This window comes from Saccopteryx bilineata, chromosome 2 (genome assembly GCF_036850765.1).
Source record: "Saccopteryx bilineata isolate mSacBil1 chromosome 2, mSacBil1_pri_phased_curated, whole genome shotgun sequence".
NCBI lineage: Eukaryota > Metazoa > Chordata > Mammalia > Chiroptera > Emballonuridae > Saccopteryx > Saccopteryx bilineata.
The window spans coordinates 374,504,558-374,521,504 of NC_089491.1; the positions used below are offsets into that span (position 1 = coordinate 374,504,558).

Below are 16,947 nucleotides of genomic sequence, written 5' to 3' on the forward strand. Positions count from 1 at the left end.
TGGCCTGGAGCTGAGCTCCCAGTTTTTATGCAATTAAAACATTAACAGAGAACCACCCCCTTCCACACCCCCACACACACCCCAGCCCTGCCAGAGCAGCAAAGCTCAGAAAACCTGAATAAGGGCAGCCCAGCTCTGCAGCTAGTGGGGGTCACTGGGCAAAGCAATAAACCCAGCGCCTTCCCCACCTCCCAGGCCCTTCCCCCCCACCACAGGATAGGGGCATCATCCATGAGATCAGGCTGACACTTGGGAAGGGGCAAGCTTCCCTTGTTCTAGAAAGGGAAAGGCATATCCAGTGGGTTGGGGGGGTGCCTGGTTGCAGAAATTCCACCTGTCATCTGCAGCCCCCTCCCAGGCCAGCTCCAGTTACAGGGCTGGGGGTTGGCAACAGGTGCTGGCCAGGCTGGCAGCAGACTAATCCCCCCACCCACCCTCCCAGGCTGACAGTGGTGCCTGGAGGTCCCAGCGGGGGCCCTGGTGGGTAGGATGCAGGGTAGAAGAAAGAGGCATCAGTTGCCAGGAGGGTGGAGGGCAAGCCATGCCCCTTCTGTAAGACCTGCCCCCCCCAATCTGTGAATCGTGTTGGAAGGTCCGGGGAAGCCAAGGAAACCTTAGTTCCACAGCGCCTATTTCATTTCCCCATGATGCCAGGCAGGCAGGCTAGAGTGTGGGAGGTCTGTCTGCCTGCCTCTTCCTCCTCCTCCTCTCCAAATTCCAGGAACAAGCAAGGGAGGCTCCAGTTGCGGAGAGAGAGAGCAGGCGGTCCCAGCTGGGGAAGGGGGGGGGCGGGGACCGGAGCGGGAGGCAAGATCCAGACGGAGCAAGAGACACCCACACCCGAGCCAGACTGAGGACAGACACAGCAACCCTGACACATTCTCACACTCCGGGCCTGGTCCCTGCACACCGCCCACCCTGCAGGGACACCCAGACACCCTCAGCCACTTCTGCCAATCCCCAGAACACTCCCTGGACACACACGGAGATCCAGGCTCTCACCCCACCCAGCATCCCCTCACAAACCGTGCTGGCTCCAGACAGCAGCCAGAGGCTGGAGAGAGGAAGAGGGAGGAAAGACAGCAGGCGGCAGGGACGATGTGCAGCCAAAGCCCCGGGAGCTGGGGAATCGCTGCCACACTCCTTTCCCAAACCCAGTAAGTCAAGACAACCCTGGTCATCTTGTCAGGGGCCCTGCCAGCTCCCAAAACCACCACCACCAGAAAGAGGTGTGGGTGCTGGGCAAGTGGAGATAACCCCATTTATTCATCACAGGGACAGGATTACCTTCCTCAGATGCCCCTCACCCCATACTTTGGACAGTACTCAAGGAACAGACCCCCACAGACCCCCAAACATACCCACCTCTCCAGCCCAGCCTAGGTCCTATCCTGCCCATGCCACCCAGAGGACAGGGAGGGAACTGGGCACCGAGGTTTATGTTTTGGGGTAGGCTCCACCCTAATGTCAACAGCTCTGAGGAGCATCCCGCCTAAGACCTGAGAGAGTATGAGGAGCAAGGGGTGGTGGCGGGGGTGGGGGTAGGGGGGCTGTGATTTAGGGGAAGAGAAACTAATTAACTGGAGTGTGGGGTCAATGCCCCCAAAACAGACCTACAGGGCCACTCAGACAGTGTCCTTTCCCCCACACTAGTCAGGGTGGCAGGAACCACGTCATGGCACATGTGGGTGACTGTGCCCAGCGGGGAATGCATGGGGGTGATCAGGATGGCGCTGCCCACAGCTAGCTTCCTGCCAGGCTGCCACATGGTTAGCAGTAGGAGGGGGACCAAAGAGGTGACCCAGTGTAGTCGCAGAGATGTTTAGAGTAAAACTGAAGGGCAGAGATTTAGGGCCTGAAGGAGGAGGTGGCCAAGGTTAAGCCATTCCAAACTCAGGGTCTCTGCAGAACAGCCAACACGTCTGCACTGCCCTCCTCAGTCTCGTGGGGAAACTCCTGCAGTGACTGCCGCATGCACACTCATTCACACCCTCAAAATCCCTCTAAATCCAAGCTCTTCAGTTCCCAAGGGCCTACCGAGTCTGACCTTAGTGACCACTCTGTCTCAGGACCCACATGGCCCCGATTCCCAGGCAGAACTCCTGTTCCAGCCCCTCCCAGTATACCAACATCTTTCACAGCCACAAACTCCGTGACTCCACAACCACCCCCGCCTTCTTCCTCCAGCTCCAAAAACTCTTTCTCTTGTTCCCTCCCCCAGACTCATCTCCATCCCCCCAGGGGAAGCCCCAGGGCTCCAAGCCATCCCCACTCCAATGTGGGGCTTCCCCAGCCCAGCATCCCCATCAAGCAATGCCCTGGAGGAGTTTAAGGCTTGGGCCCCAGTTTCCTAGTAAGACCTGGTGTGCTTACTGAACCATTTCCTCAGAACAACCCTGTCCTATGACCACTGCAGCCAGGAAAGGGGACAAGAGACATCTCTAACCAGGAAACGAGTAGGGCACAGCGGTCAACAGTAGAGGTGAGGGTTGGGGGTATGCAGCAAGGTTGGAGGAGTGGGGACAGGCTCTCCAACACAAGTCCCCTGTAGAACATATATATATATACACATATATGCACACAGCCCGTAGGTGGAAGGCAATTTAGTTACAGAAGAGGGAGCCCACACCAGGTGGGCATCCTATCCATGATAAAGTAGATGGTCAAGTTCCCAAGGCTTGGGGTGGGGGGTTGGTCTGATTTCCATGAGTTGGTACACATCCGCAACCTAGTGCTCTGGCGGCCAGTCCCCTTTCCCACGGAACAGCCTGACAATAGGGCAGTGCCCAGAGAGGAGAGGGGGCATAGTCAAGCTGATTTTCCAGTGGCCCCCTTCCACATACACATCTGGCTAGCAGCTTCCCAGCCTCGTGGGTGGCACCAGGTCCCAGACACCCTCAGCAGAGCAAAGACAACCAGTCTATTCCACACTCTTCTTACTCAAAATGCTTCCACAAGCCCATGGTAGCACCAGACCCAGAGACATCCCTCCAGGACTGCCCTGGTTTCTGCACCCAATTCTGAAGGCTCCCCTTACTCCACGGGGGACACCAGCTGAGTGGGCCCCGCCCCCCAAGCCCGCTGCCTCTGGTGGGGGTGGGCCCCCAGGCTGATTCTCCCCAAATCACAGGGCGGCTCAGGTAACAGGAGGGAAAGGAGGAGGCTAGTCCGTTGGGCATCCGATCTCTCCCCAAACAGGTTTGAAAGTCTTTTTGTCTTGCTTGTTTCTGAAGAGAACAGAGAGAGAGGAGTTCCCAGCGGCAGTTCTGCCACAGCTCCGGCGCCGGGTATAAGCGCGGCTGACGGCCCCAGTTGTCTCACCGCTGCGCGCGAAGACACCGGCACGGACAGACATGCAGACGGGGCTCCCCCGCCCTGGGCACGGTGGTGGTGGACGGGAAGCTTAGAAAACCCCGGGTTCCCGAGGGAACGCGCCTGGCACCCGGTCCCCACCCGCAGCTAAGATCAGGAGCCGAGCAAAGGGCCCCGATGCCTGCTGGAGCCCGGGGCTCTCCAAGATCCCCGGGGTAGAGGTTACCTCGCAGCGGAGGGACGCAATCCGTCCGGGAGCCCACGGGCACGGCGTTTGCCCTGCCCCTGTCCCTAGGTATTACTAGGCGTCAGGGGTGAGGGATCCCGGGAGAGGAGCCGTCCGGGGAACCGCGGCTCAGCGGCGCGGGCCAAAGACAGCGGCCATGGCGAGTCACGTGCGGAGGCTGAAACTTTACCCGGAGCCCCAGACTTAGGGGGCGGAGGGTACCGAGCTGGGGGAGGCCCTCTTTCTCAGGCCCGCCCCCGACCAATCACCAGCCAGAGGTGGGCCCACAGGATCACGCCCCACCCACCCCCTTCTTAATAGAACTGGAGCTGGGCGAGTTTTAAAGGAGCCGCTCTTAGCTGAAGGCTGGACCGTGGGAATCTGTGAGAATCCCTCCCTCTCCCCCAAAGGAGAGCTTCAGACTGAGAAGCTGAAGTTCTGCGGAAAGAATGGAAAAAGAACTAGGTGGAGAAAGGACCGTAGTGTGTGATATCACATTCCCTTCCCCAAAACACACGCACACATACACACCACACACACTTACACATGGGAAGAGATATAGTGTAATATGCAAGTAAATACAGTGTCTCAGATAGAAGGTGACGGAAGACAATTTGACTTTGGGTGAGGGGTATGCAGCATAATCAAATGTCAAAATAATCTGGAGATGTTCTTGGAACATATGTACCCTGATTTATCAATGTCACTGCATTAAAATTAATAAAAATAAGATTAAAAAAATACAGTGTCTCTGTCCCTAGCTGTCAAGCCCCTGACTCCCATAATTATAATCCTCCTCCAGGGAACAGTTGCAGCTGAAAGATGTGTGACCTTAAATAAGTCGTTTCCTTTCTCTGAATATTAATGTTCGCATCTGCAAAAAAGGAGTTGCAAGAGTAGGTAGACTTCCTTCAAGTACACTACTCTCTCAGTCTTCCCCCAAAAAACCTCTCCAGCTAGAGTGGGTCGTAGGTTTGAAAACTCCGGCCCACCCTAACCCCTCAGCAGTCCTCCGCCCCCAGTAGCCTTACTCCAAAAGGGCAGCAGCTCTTGGATCTTCCAAAAGCTATATAGGGGGTGCTCAGGACCACCCCTCTATGCTAGAGAACTCTCTCCGACTCAAGCTTCTCTCTCCTGGCCCAGGCTGAAGGAAGGAGCTCAAGAAGCTCGCATTCTTGTTCCAGTAGGGCAGGATCTGAATCACTCTCCATCTGCAGGACCCCAATCCCCAACACAGCCACATGCCCCCTCCAGCTTGCTGCTCTAGCAGTGGGGCAGGGGTGTATGTGGAAGAAGCGGAATCAGTAGAGATGACCACACACACACACACACACACACAGCCGTTTCCAGTCAGAGAAGTGGCCACAGTGCCCCTACAGGACTTCCCACTGGAAGAGGAAGTGCCACTTTCAAGCTTCCAGCCCGGGGAGGAGGCGGCCTGACCTGACTGGCAGACCTCCCAAACCCACCAGTCCAACTGCCCCTGCTTTATAGACGAGAGACCCGGAGGCCAGAGCGGACACGTTTATCCACTGGTTGCACAGCCAGGTCTAGACTTGAGGTCTCTGATTGTCTCTCTCCGGCTTTAGCCCCCAGCCGTGGTAAGGTAAAACAAGCCAGGTCTGTAGGATGCTCTGCCCTGAGTCGGCACAGGGGAAAGGTACCCCGACAGCGCCTGGCAGCGCTTCCTCAGGCCCCTTCCCGCCCGCTGGGCCGGCTGTCTCCCGCTCCCGTCTGGATTTCAGTCTGCCGTCCGCTGGAGCGAACCGCCCCCCAGCTCCTCCCGCCCTGTCCCGTCCAGATCCATCCGCAAACATGCGCTCAGCCGGCAGGAATGCGCCAATGGCTCCCAGATGTGGACGCCAACGCTTAACCCCTTCTCCCCCAACTCCCCCAAAGGCCTTCAGCCTGAGCCCAGCCAGCAGCAGGGGGCGCCGCCCTGGTGAGGGACCAGCCTGGGAGGGGACTCAACGTCAGCCACCCCCAGCCGGCACAGACTCCCCCTGGCCTATATTCTACCAGTCTGCCAGCTGAGGTCAGAAGGGAGGAATCATGAACACAAAAATGCAAGTGTGCATAAACAAAGATACACCGCCTCCCACCAAGTGTGCCCTTCACATACACCGCCAGCACCTGAGAGTCAAGTGTGCAAATGCAAACTCAGGACACCCACATGCACATTCGGAGCACACATGTGTTCACCCCCTCGTGCATACCCAGGGCACCCATGTGTGCACATCCATGAGCACACAGAACAAGCACCTACAAGACAGGCATGTGTGCACACACAAGGACATGAAGCAGAGGGTGGGGCACGCTCCTGCACAGATATAGCAGTCGACCCATGTGCGGGCAGGGAAGAAATTCATGCATCCACAAACCTGCTCCCCACAGGGTGTGGGAGACACATGCATATAAGACGGGCACCCGTGTGAACGACTGCACAACCTGCACACCTTCAGTGCACTTCCTCCCTGCCTAGGCGCCCAGGCCTAGCCCGTATCTAACCCTCTCCAGGCTGGACTCCAGGAGACAGCAGGGGTCCCAGGTGGGAGGCCAGGAGTCCAATCTGCAGCAGCAGCTGCACTCCTGCTGTGCTGGGGCCACAACAGGGCTCCTAACTGCCATCCTCCAAAGACTCTAATGCAGGACGGGAGAAGAGTGCAGGAGAGAGCAGGAGATCAGCAGAGTGGGGAAAGCCACAGGCCTAGGGGCTCCTCGTTCTTTAGGAAAGACCCTGGTGGGGGCCTACCCTCCCCCTCCAGCACACAGAAGGGCTGGGGGAGGAACCTGGGCTGCTTGGGATCTTTCTCCAAACTAGAGGAAACCGAGAGCCCTGATAGGTGCAAGCCCAGTGACGGCCCCCAGCGGTCAAAGGAGATACAAACTAGCTCTGAGACACCTCAGGAAGGCCAATACCTCTAGCAAAACAAGGCCCCCCTCATAGCCTCTGGGGAACTCCTAGAGAATCACATCACTGGTCATCTAAACAGAGGCTGGGCAATACTACCCGCCAAGACCCTCTGGATGCAGGTGGGATGGGAGATGTATGCTGGAACTGGAATCAGCTTCAGCTGACTCCTCTTTCCCTCCCCAGCCTCCAGCTCATCCCCAAAGGAGCTCCTCCCACAAGCACTCTCATGACTCCACCCCATTTGGTTCTCCCATTCCAGGAGGGTAATCTGGGGCAGGACTCCTGTTTCCATTGCACAGATGAGGAACTTGGGGCTCAAAAAGGAAATTGTCTTGCCTAAGGTCATGCAGCCTGTCAATGGCAGAGCTAAGATTCAAACCCACGTCACCTCATAAATTTGCCACCCCTTTATTCCAAATCAAACGTAGTTTCAGACAGTATCCCGCCGCCCCGTCCTTTACTGCCTCAGCACAGCACATGGGAGAAATACCATTCCTGCCTGGCTCTGAGGTCTATGTGTGGGGCCAGGACAGGCCAGAAAGAAATTAGGGAAGACCCTGGGACTACATACACCGTTCCCCCGACCCCACCCCAAGCATGGTGCCCACCTGCCCAGCAGGCACAGCCGGGTGACTCAGCTGCATCCGGGGGAGATGCCAGGGCAGTGACTCACCTACCGAGAAGAGCTGAGCCTGGCACCTTGCCAGCCCCAGGACAGAAGTGACTTAGTCACCAAAACTGTGATGCCCAGCAGGCACAGCCTGGGGATTGGGGACAGAGACAGGCTGTGTCCTTCATGGTTACATGTGCCCCCTGGTGAAGAACAGGCATGCTGGGGTGAGCCATGGTGATACCTGTCCCAGCCCCCTCTCCATGCCCACCCCCACCACGCCAGACCCTGCTCCAGTGTAGACAAGTTTTGTGAGACCCCTGAGTGGCCCTGCTCCCCCCACCCACAGCCTGCTCCCTGCCCATCACTCACCACCCACTTTCCCACCAGTCCTCCTGCCTCCTGCCACCCAAGTTGTACCCAGCTATGAGTCTCCTTTAACATGTCCTGGCAGCACCTCCTGCCCCCACAACCCCTCTAACCCCCCACCCCCCACATTCACACATGCACTCATACACCCTCTGCCAGCCCTGCTTCTGCCAGCAGCTGCTGAAGTTGTTGAGCAGGGGGGGAATCGGGAGGGTGGGGTGCAGGGATTGAGTTACCAGAGGCTGACGGGGTGGGCTGTCACCCAATCCCTTCCCCAGCTAGTCCTCCCTGGGCACAGACTCCCTCACCCACCTGCTTCTCTCCCACCCCTGCTGGCAGCCTACTGCCCTTTAAGCCCCTCCACCCCTAGTCCACCCAAGCTAGAAAAGAAATGTTCACGAGTATTTGTCATGCTAAGACCAGCCCAGTATATGAGAGAGAGAGACAGAGACAGAGATGGACAGAAAGAACAATTCCTGTGCTCAACACTGTCTGCAACCATGAAGTGTGTCTGTCTCTGTGTATGTTGAGCCGAAAGGGGATGGAGTATCTAACTCCCCAAGTCCCAGGTGAGTAGATGGGGCCCAAGGGGAGTGGACAGGCTGAACAACCTCAATCCATTTGCACTATTGATTTCTCACACACTGCAGCAGGCCTGATGGGGGGCATGATAAATCAGCCCCCCAGAGACAGAAACTGAGTGGAGAGGGGGAGGGGCTCCATCGCCACAATTTGTGGCCCATTGAGATGGTCTTGGGGGGCAGGGGTGGGCTGCAGAGGAATGGGAGATATTGAGTGGCAGGAGGTGGGGCAGGGGAGTGGCTGCGCTGGATTAAGGTCTGCTGAAACACCTCCTTCCAGCTGGAGCTGAAGCTGATTTGAAGAAAGATGGGGGGGCACAAAGCACCACATTTGGCTACACGGGCAGGGCCCCAAACAACTCCAGGGGGCGCTACTGACATCACAGTCTATGGAATGGCACCTCCCACAGCAGCTGTGCAACACGGCGACCCTGGGAATGCTCCTGATGCAGGAGACTGAATTCGGAGGGACCACAGTTCTCCACTGGACTTTCTCCATCCAGCACCTCGACCAGCTGCCCTGCTGGGGGCCTCCGAGGAGGACTCGCTCCTGACTGAGGATTCCAAGCCTGTGATAATCTCCCTGCTCTTCAGCGGGCTCTCTCCCTTTGATGATGGACTGGCAAACCACCACCATGATCCCGCTGTGGCAGGACAGGGGCCATTCTGGGGGCTGGAGAGTCTACAAACCTACACCTGAGATCCTCCGCCTCGGTCTGTCCCCAGCCCATCCCACCACTGTGGCAGATCCCTGGAGCTCTCTGGGTGCCTAAAATGGAGTTAGACAGGATGCTCCTTCTCTAAATTGTCTCCAGCCCCACAGCTCACCAGCCTGTGAGCCTGCTGGACACTGCCCAGCACCTCGATCCACACAAGTGGCCACAGGCCACCTAAACAAACCCCAGCCCTGACCTCCTTCCAACCTGGACGCAGACTCTCTCCACTTGGTGGAGACATAAACAAACCAAGCTGGGGTTTACCAGAGACCCTGCACAAACACGCAGAGGGAGAGCCTGGGCACTCGGCCTGGGGTGCTCCTTGCTGCAGTAAGAGATTAGGCACAAACAGGTGTGGGGAGGGACCGTAACCACAGAAAAATGGTACAAGGGGCCTGGGTAGTCGAGGACTAGTTGAGTGTCCCAGGGCATGTCACATCCCCTCTCTAAGCGTCAGTTTCCCCTCTAAGGGGTGAGACTGTCTAGAGAGCCTCTAAAGCCCCTTCTCGTTCTGAATCTAGTTCTATTGGACAGAGACAGCCCAGGGGATTCCCCAGATTCCTCTCGCCAGCCGGGCCCGGCCCGTTGACCTCGGTCAGGACCCTCTCCACAAGGTCCCACCACTACCCAACTTGTGTCCTTGCTCTATCTGCTGCCCCTCCGTTCCTTCCTTAGGCTGAGCCTGCCTCCTTACCCTTACCTTGGCCAGCCCCTCTGCCTGCCCCGTGCTTTTCTGCACGTCCCTCCTGCCAGGGGACAGGCCAACTAAAAATAGTCCCCGCAGCCTTTCTTGCCCACAGCTGCCCAAAGAGCAGGAAATGAGGGGGGCAGGGAGGCCCATGTCTTGCTCTCCCCCACAAACTCCCAGTCCAAAACCATGTCCAGCACTCCAGCCTGGGACTAGTGCCAACTTGGCCATCTCGGGGGCATCCCACACCCCTTCCCTAGGGGGAGGCCTGCCCATAAGTGCCTACAATAACGGAGCTGTCCCAACCCTGTGAGAGGAAGAGAGGAGGCAAGCGGTCTACAGGGAAACCTTCCCAATTTCTGACAAATCAGTGCCAACCACATTGTGGGCACCAAGAGGGCAGGGTCTGGCTCCACTGACTGGTCTTTTGAGGGCAGAGGGAATTGGTGTGGGGAAGTTTGTACCAATTTCCTTTATCCTGGCCCAGCTGGCAGGAAGACAAAATAGTACCCAGCCTCAATTATGTTAATCCCCTGCTCCCGAAAATACAGTGGGTGCAGATATAGGGGTTTCAACAGCCACCCCCAGATACTCTGGGAAAAAAGCTGAAAAGGATAGCAGAATATCTTGGCTAGCCACACGTCAAGAAGGAAGCCTGGAGGCCAGACCAGGCCCATGCCAAACAGGCTGGGCATGAGCTGCCCCCAAGCTAAGTCAGAGGCTAGGAGGGAGAAGTCTGGTCGCTTTGGGGCCAGGGACGACAGTGCGCCCACCCCTTTCCCACCTGGGACTCCTGACAGCTTCCGGCCCTGAGAGAAGGCCTTCCCTATACACAAGGAAATAAACCAGCTTGGCGACTCTCTGCTGGCTTGCAGGGTAGCCCTGCACCATGAGGCAGGCGGGAAACCCAGGAGTCCTGGCGCCCAGCCCAGAGAGTGAGAGAAATACCTTGGAGAGGAGGAAGCAGCCCGGAGTGAGGCAGACACATGGTGCCCCCAGCAGCTCCCAGATGTTGCCCATTAGGAGGAACTGGCCAAAGGGGCTGGATGGGAAAGTGAACACATTTCCGAACAAGAGAGAAGAAAGTGGGGTCACAGGGATAGGGAGGGGATGGGACTAGCATGGCTCTCACGGGTCGGAGTCAGTGAGACTGACATTAAGGCCACCAGATATCAAAGAGGTGTGTTTCCTCCTCCCCTAATCTCCAGCCCCCAGCCCCTTCGTTCCTGAGCTTCCCCTGGCTCCCCTTCCCCATGGCCAAGCCCAGCCAGGAGTGGGCAGGCACAAGGCGGTGCCTGGGAGGCCTGGGCAGTACCAGGGGCAGCCCTCACACCACCCTCCCACTGGCTTCCCTCCCGCCTGCTCTCAGCCACCACACATATCTCAGCTGTCGAATTCGATTAGGTCTCCTGCGCAGTGAGTCGGACAAGGAGGCCAGTGGGCAGGGGAGAGACAGGGACAAGGACACTGAGCAGGAATGGCAGAAGGACGGTGGAGACCGGGCTCAGGGGAAGAGGTGTGGAGCCCGGAGGAAGAAAACCCTGGTGGAGAATCTGTCATCTCTGACCACAGGCTGTCTGGTGACTGCTGCCACCTGTATTAGGGGGATTCGGCAGGCCCTTAGGAACAGCCCTGCCTGGGTCTTCCATCCCCCAGACAGGCTAGGATGGGGAAGGACACTGAAAAGCGGAGACTGACCTAGATTTAGGAAGAGAATCCCATCCTAGAACCCTCCCCCAGTCATAACTACCATTTGCGCATGGAGCTTTATGGTGAATTGTCTTATGAGGTCTGAACTATCAGAGAAGTGGGCTTGTAATAACAGCCAATTTTACAAATGAAGAAACTATACAAATGCGCACAGTGCAGTGACCTGGCTGAATCTCAGCTTCAGGCTCTGATTCTCAGTTCACGGCTCACACTCAGAATTTCTACGTTTTTTTCTGACTGAAGAGCAGAACTAAGTCTGCATCCAACCTTTCCTCCAAAACCAACCCTTAGGAAATCCAGGGAGCTATAGAGCCATGTAGAACACCCCCACACACACCGGGACACCTGGAGGGCATTCCACGCACCCCACCACCCTGAGGGGTTCCCCCAAAGTGTGACCAGTCTCTTCCGTCACTCCCCTCCCCAGTCTACTATGCCCAGAAGCAATGCACATACTCACACACACAGTTACTCAGACAAGTCCTACACCCCTCCCGCAAACCCACCAAACCAGAATGAGATGCCCTAGATCTTTAGAGAGCTGAGCCCATACTGGAGGGAAAAATAAGCCACTCTGATCGGTAGGTGCCATGCAGCCCTCTCCCAGAGAGCCTGCTGGAGGGAAGAAGCTGGGGGTAACACCAGGAGCCCAAGGCTCTGAAAGCCAAGGAGCCCGGAGCTGGCAAAGCTGAGCCGCCTCCCTGATCTGGTCCACACCCCCTTCCCCAGCCATCTGGGCTGAGCCTGTTCTGGCCTTGGCCATACTCTGGGATCTCTCCCCTTCAGTGCACTCAGCCACCTCTAGCCAAAGCTTATCTAGATCTCACAACCAAACCATATGGTCTAGACACACACACACACACACACACACACACACACACACACACGGTTGGGGGGATATCTGCAATAGGTGTTGGCAGGGATGGGGCTCTAAGCTGAAAGAACTTTCCCTACAGGAAAGGTCACCCCCCACCCGCACCCCCACACAAGCTCCACTAGCCTCCAGCAAAGCCTCTGACCACCCAAGTGTGAGATGTGCCTGGAAGGGGACATTACTTCTCCTCCAAGGTGAGTAGGGAGTGGGGGGCAAAGTCCTGAGCGCTTGAGGCTGGGAGGCAGAGAGGGAGCAAGACAGAAATCCCCCAGGGAGGCTCCCGTCCGGCTCCCGTTCCCTCCGCTTTCCATAACCCCCGCACCGCCAGTTCTCCTGTTCGAGGTGAGGTGGGGGAAGGGGTGTTAGGCAATACTGCAAAGGAGGGTGCAAGGGCGTGGGGCCCGGGCAGTCCTTCCCCCCACTTTCCATTCTTAGCTAGAGAACGCGACTGCCTCAGGGGAAGTGTAGGAAGGGCGCTGGAGGGTTCAGGGGCTCTGAGCATTCAGACACCCCGCTATTCCCAGGCTCCCACCTCCCAGGACTACAGAGAGCAGTGGGGGAGGCGGGATGGGGAAAGCCTGAACCCGCGAGAGGGAAACCGCCAGACCAGTAGAGAAGAGGCCCAGCGCAAGGCCACCAAAGGGGAATAGGGAAGGGGGGTGCGTGGGGTCCTACCTGCTCAGGTGTATGCTGGCAGGGGGGCAATGGGGTTCCCAGGAGAACCGGGGAAGCCCTCTCAGCTCGATTCAGGATTCCCCCTGCTTCTGGGTTAGACTGCTGCAAGAGACACGGGTTTCCGTTGGGTCCTAAAGGCCACTCTGCCACCATTGGCTCTCCCGCCCTCTTCCACCAGTCCTGACTGGGTCAACGGGTGCAGCGCTAAGGACGGAGTGCGGGGGGCGGGGGGAGGGGGGCTCCCTGGGAGAAAGACGGGGAGTGTGAGTCATGGGCTGGGGACAGAAACAGTCCCGTCTCAAATACACAGGACATGGACGACTTCAACTGAGGATGAGACAGGAGAAAATAAGACATTTCTGCCTGCCTGCCCCGAGAAAAATGAATTTAGGCTTTGGTGCTGAAGATGGGGTAATATTGCTTTCTTTACCACTCCTGTTACGCTGTTCAGTTATTGAGAATTTGGCCAAGGGGACATTCATTTTGGATGGGTCCTCACATCTATCCTTATCCTCTCCCTCATGGAGACAGTCGTCTCCCCATCCCTCCCCGCTATTCCTAAATGCCTCAGAGGCCACCCCAGGGGAAACTGATTTCCAGCAAGTAAAAAGCACAGAGACTTGATGGTCTAATAGTTGGAAACTGGTAGATTTTTTTCCCCACTGATTTGAGGGGGAGGAAGGAGAGAGAGAGAGAAACATTAACTCAATTCATTGCCCCACTTAGTTGTGCACTTATTGGTTGCTTCTTGTATTTGCCCTGGCCGAGGATTGAACCCTCGACGTCTGCTCACCAGGATGACACTCTATTCACTAAGCCACCCAGCCAGGGCCTAGAGGTTTTTTTAAAGAGGAAGAAAGAGAGCGGGAGGTTTGTTATTCCACTTACTTATGTGTTCATTGGCTGATTCTTCTGTGTGTGTGTGTGTGTGACAGAGACAGAGAGAGACAGAGAGATGGACAGATAAGGACAGACAGACCAGAAGAGAGAGAGAGAGATGAGAAGCATTAGTTCTTCGTTGCGGCACCTTAGTTTCTTTTTTTTTTTTAATTATTTTTATTTATTTATTCATTTTAGAGGAGACAGACAGACAGACAGACAGAAGGGGGGGAGGAGCAGGAAGCATCAACTCCCACATGCGCCTTGACCAGGCAAGCCCAGGGTTTCGAACCGGCGACCCCAGCATTTCCAGGTCAACGCTTTATCCACTGCGCCAATACAGGTCAGGCCGCACCTTAGTTTCTTATTGATTGCTCTCTCATATGTGTCTTGACTGAGGGGGATAGGGGGCTACAGCAGACCAAGTGATCCCTTGCTCAAGCCGGCAACCCTGGACTCAAGCTGATGAGCCTTGCTCAAACCAGATGAGCCCATGCTCAAGCTGGCGACCTTGGGAGTTTCAAACCTGGGTCCTCCACGTTCCACTCTGATGCTCTATCACTGTGCCATCGCCTGGTCAGGCCATTGGTTGATTCCTGTATGTGCCCTACCAGGGATTGCACCTGAAACCTTGGTGTATCTGGTCCATGTTCTAACCAACTGAGCTAACCAGCCAGGGCTAAAACTGGTAGAGTTATATCCTTAGACTGAGGTGTATCCGGGTACATGTTGAAGTGTGCAGATATACATATACAGGTAGAGCTGAAGGACCTGTGCTGTATCCATGACCAGGAGCGGCAACTGTCAGTGGAAGAACAGGATGTGGATAGTAGCAGTCAACTAGTGCCCCTCCTCAGTCCTTAAAAATTATCCTGAAACTTTTCCAGAATGAATAAGTTAAAGAGAGTGTTTTCCCAGGTACCACTTGAGATATAGGGGACAGAAGGGCCTCTTCACACAATTACATCAACTTCAAAGTTAAAGACCCAGCTTAGCATAGCTGATCTTCTCAGTAGCTCAAAAGGGAGAACTCAGGTTTGGTGGGCCAGGTGGACCAGGGGAAGGTGGATGGAAAGTCCTCAGAGGGCTGGACCGAGAACGTTTTGCAAGGCCAGTTGCACACACCAGCAGCAGAGCTGGGGAAATGTCATGGGGTGAAGGGCCAGGGAAAGTGAGAGACAGAAATGAGGAAAGGGGAAAAGCATAGCCTCTTCCTAGAAGGGGAGAGGGCAGCAGCGTTGCCTCTGCCTCTTTCTGTGTCTTGTAGGAAGAACTGGGGAGAGGAGTTAGACAGTAAAAACGGAGGGCCTCAGGGTGGTGGAGCCCATCGGGTGAGCTCAGGTCAAGCCTTTCACCCTGATGTGCCTCACTTCTCTCCCAGCTGTTAATCAGGGCTCTTGGTTCTTCCCAGGGAGTTAATGAGTGTTTACAAAAGAGCTTGGAGATCCTCAGATCTCAGCTGGGCCACCACTACAGTTATAAAGCTCAGTAAGGGCTGAGTGTGATTTGGGGAGGGGAGGAGCAGGGGAAGAGGTGAACAGACTACTCTCTTACAAACTAAGGATAAAACCAAGCTCAGTGAGCACAAGGCTCAGCTGCCACAGGATATCCTTGTGCCCAGGGATGGAGGTCATGTACCCCTGCACCTCTAACCACCACCAAAGGCTGGCCTCCAGCTAACTGTAGGCAAAACCCAGACTGGCAGCTGGTCTTCATTAACTCCAGCTTTTTTCACTCCACACTGTGAACCCACAGCTTCTGCAGGCTGAGGCTGGAGGGGGCTGCCCTAGCTCGACCTTGCAGCTGACTCTAGGCTGGGGGGACACTACACCAAAGGCCAAGTTACCAGCTGAAAATAAAGTTGAAGCAAGACTTCCTTTTCCCATTGGGAGCAAAAGGAGAGGAAAGGAGCGTGGGGGTGAGAGGGTGGAGGTGGGGGAATTTAGGGCAAACTGCAGGCAGTGAAGTCAGCTGGACTGAGGCCCAGAAACCCCCACACCCTGGGGCCAAGTCTTACTCTAGGCTTTGCTTTCAGCTTGAGTCTTGGAGAGGCCCCAAACTAGGGAAGGCCCTGGCTGCCCCGGCCTCCCCACCCCCACCCTTATTAAATACACATTTTATCTCTCAGCATCTTCATTATCTTAACTGAAGGAGACAAGCAGTGGATGGCGGCGGCAGAGAGCGTCAGGAGAGGGGGGCGGGTGTGGGGAGCAGGCGCACCCTTGTTATAAAGTGCTGATCCAGCGCTTTCAGGCAGTGTGGGAAAAAGAGGTGGGATCAAAGGGAGCGAGGCTGATTCAGAACTCAATTAGAGCTTCTTAAAGAAGGAGCTCGGTCTCTCCTTTCGCAGGTCTTCAGACAGCCTTTACTCGGGCCTCTTGCACCCAATTAGCTTCTACTGCCAGTGCCTTGGGGCTGGGGTTGAAAATCAAGGGGAGGCCAGAGGGCACGCCTTCTCCCCCAACAGATCGCACCTTTATTGAGGACAGGGAGACCTGCCACTATGTGAAACTTAAAAAAGAATTATCTTAGAAGACACCTTTTCAGGAAGAACCCGAGGTTACAACTTTTCCCAACAGTTAAAAAGTGGGACATCAAAGGTGGGTGGGTTCTTCCTTAATCCTTTGCCAGCTGGAGGCACAGCTGTGGCCAGTCTCAGGGACACTAGGTAACAACCACACAGGTACCCCTCTTCCCAGCCTGTAGGGAGGACTCTTTCCATAGCACAGGCTTCCTGGGAGCGACATGGAAGCTGCCTCAAGCAAAATACCACTACATCAGAGGGAGTGATTGGAACGCATCTGGGAGGCCAATAAACCTTCACAACTGTGCCAAGACGTGGTTTGATGAAGCACACTTCTTTTACGGGGGGCCTGCTCCACCTCTGTGCAAAAATGCCAGCCATGTTTACCTCCAGATTAGAACTGTCAAGATGGAGGGAAAGGCAGTGTCTTACTTGTTTATCTGCCCATTCAAAAACTGTCTATGGAATACCTACCAGGTACCCCGCACTATGTTCTGGGGACATACAAATGTAAATAAAATCTCAAGGCTGGCTCTTTTGGTATCCCCCAGTAGTCAAGGTGACACGTCTCTATAGATTTACACTTTTAAAAAATATTTTTAATTGATTTTAGAGAGTGAGGAAGACAGGAATATGAATCCACTCCTGCATGTGCCCCGACCAGGGATCAAACCAGCAACCCTTACACTTCAGGACAAATGCTCCAACCTACTGCGCCATCTGGCCAAGGCCTCTTTATATATATATAAAGAGAGAGAGAAGGGAAGGAGCAGGAAGCATCAACTCCCATATGTGCCTTGACCCGGGAAGCCAGGGTTTTGAACCAGCAACCTCAGTGTTTCCAGGTTGACGCTTTATCCACTGCACCA

The 16,947-nt window shown here is 55.6% G+C and overlaps 1 protein-coding gene and 1 long non-coding RNA gene across 3 annotated transcripts in view; one reads left to right on the forward strand and one right to left on the reverse strand.

Moving 5' to 3' along the window:
- RARA (retinoic acid receptor alpha) overlaps positions 1 to 12,791 on the reverse strand; it is a 43,996-nt gene extending 31,205 nt beyond the window's left edge. Inside the window, exon 1 of one of the 2 annotated variants that reach the window (XM_066263688.1) lies at positions 12,676 to 12,791. The gene's annotated coding sequence lies outside the window, so the exon portion shown is untranslated. Of the gene's footprint in view, positions 1 to 3,538; positions 3,718 to 12,675 lie in introns of those variants that run through there. The other variant, XM_066263687.1, reaches the window with a different exon arrangement.
- LOC136327003 (uncharacterized) lies at positions 12,236 to 16,947 on the forward strand. The gene is made up of 3 exons (XR_010729542.1): positions 12,236 to 12,342; positions 12,986 to 13,086; positions 16,692 to 16,947. It is a non-coding gene; the product is annotated as an uncharacterized lncRNA (long non-coding RNA).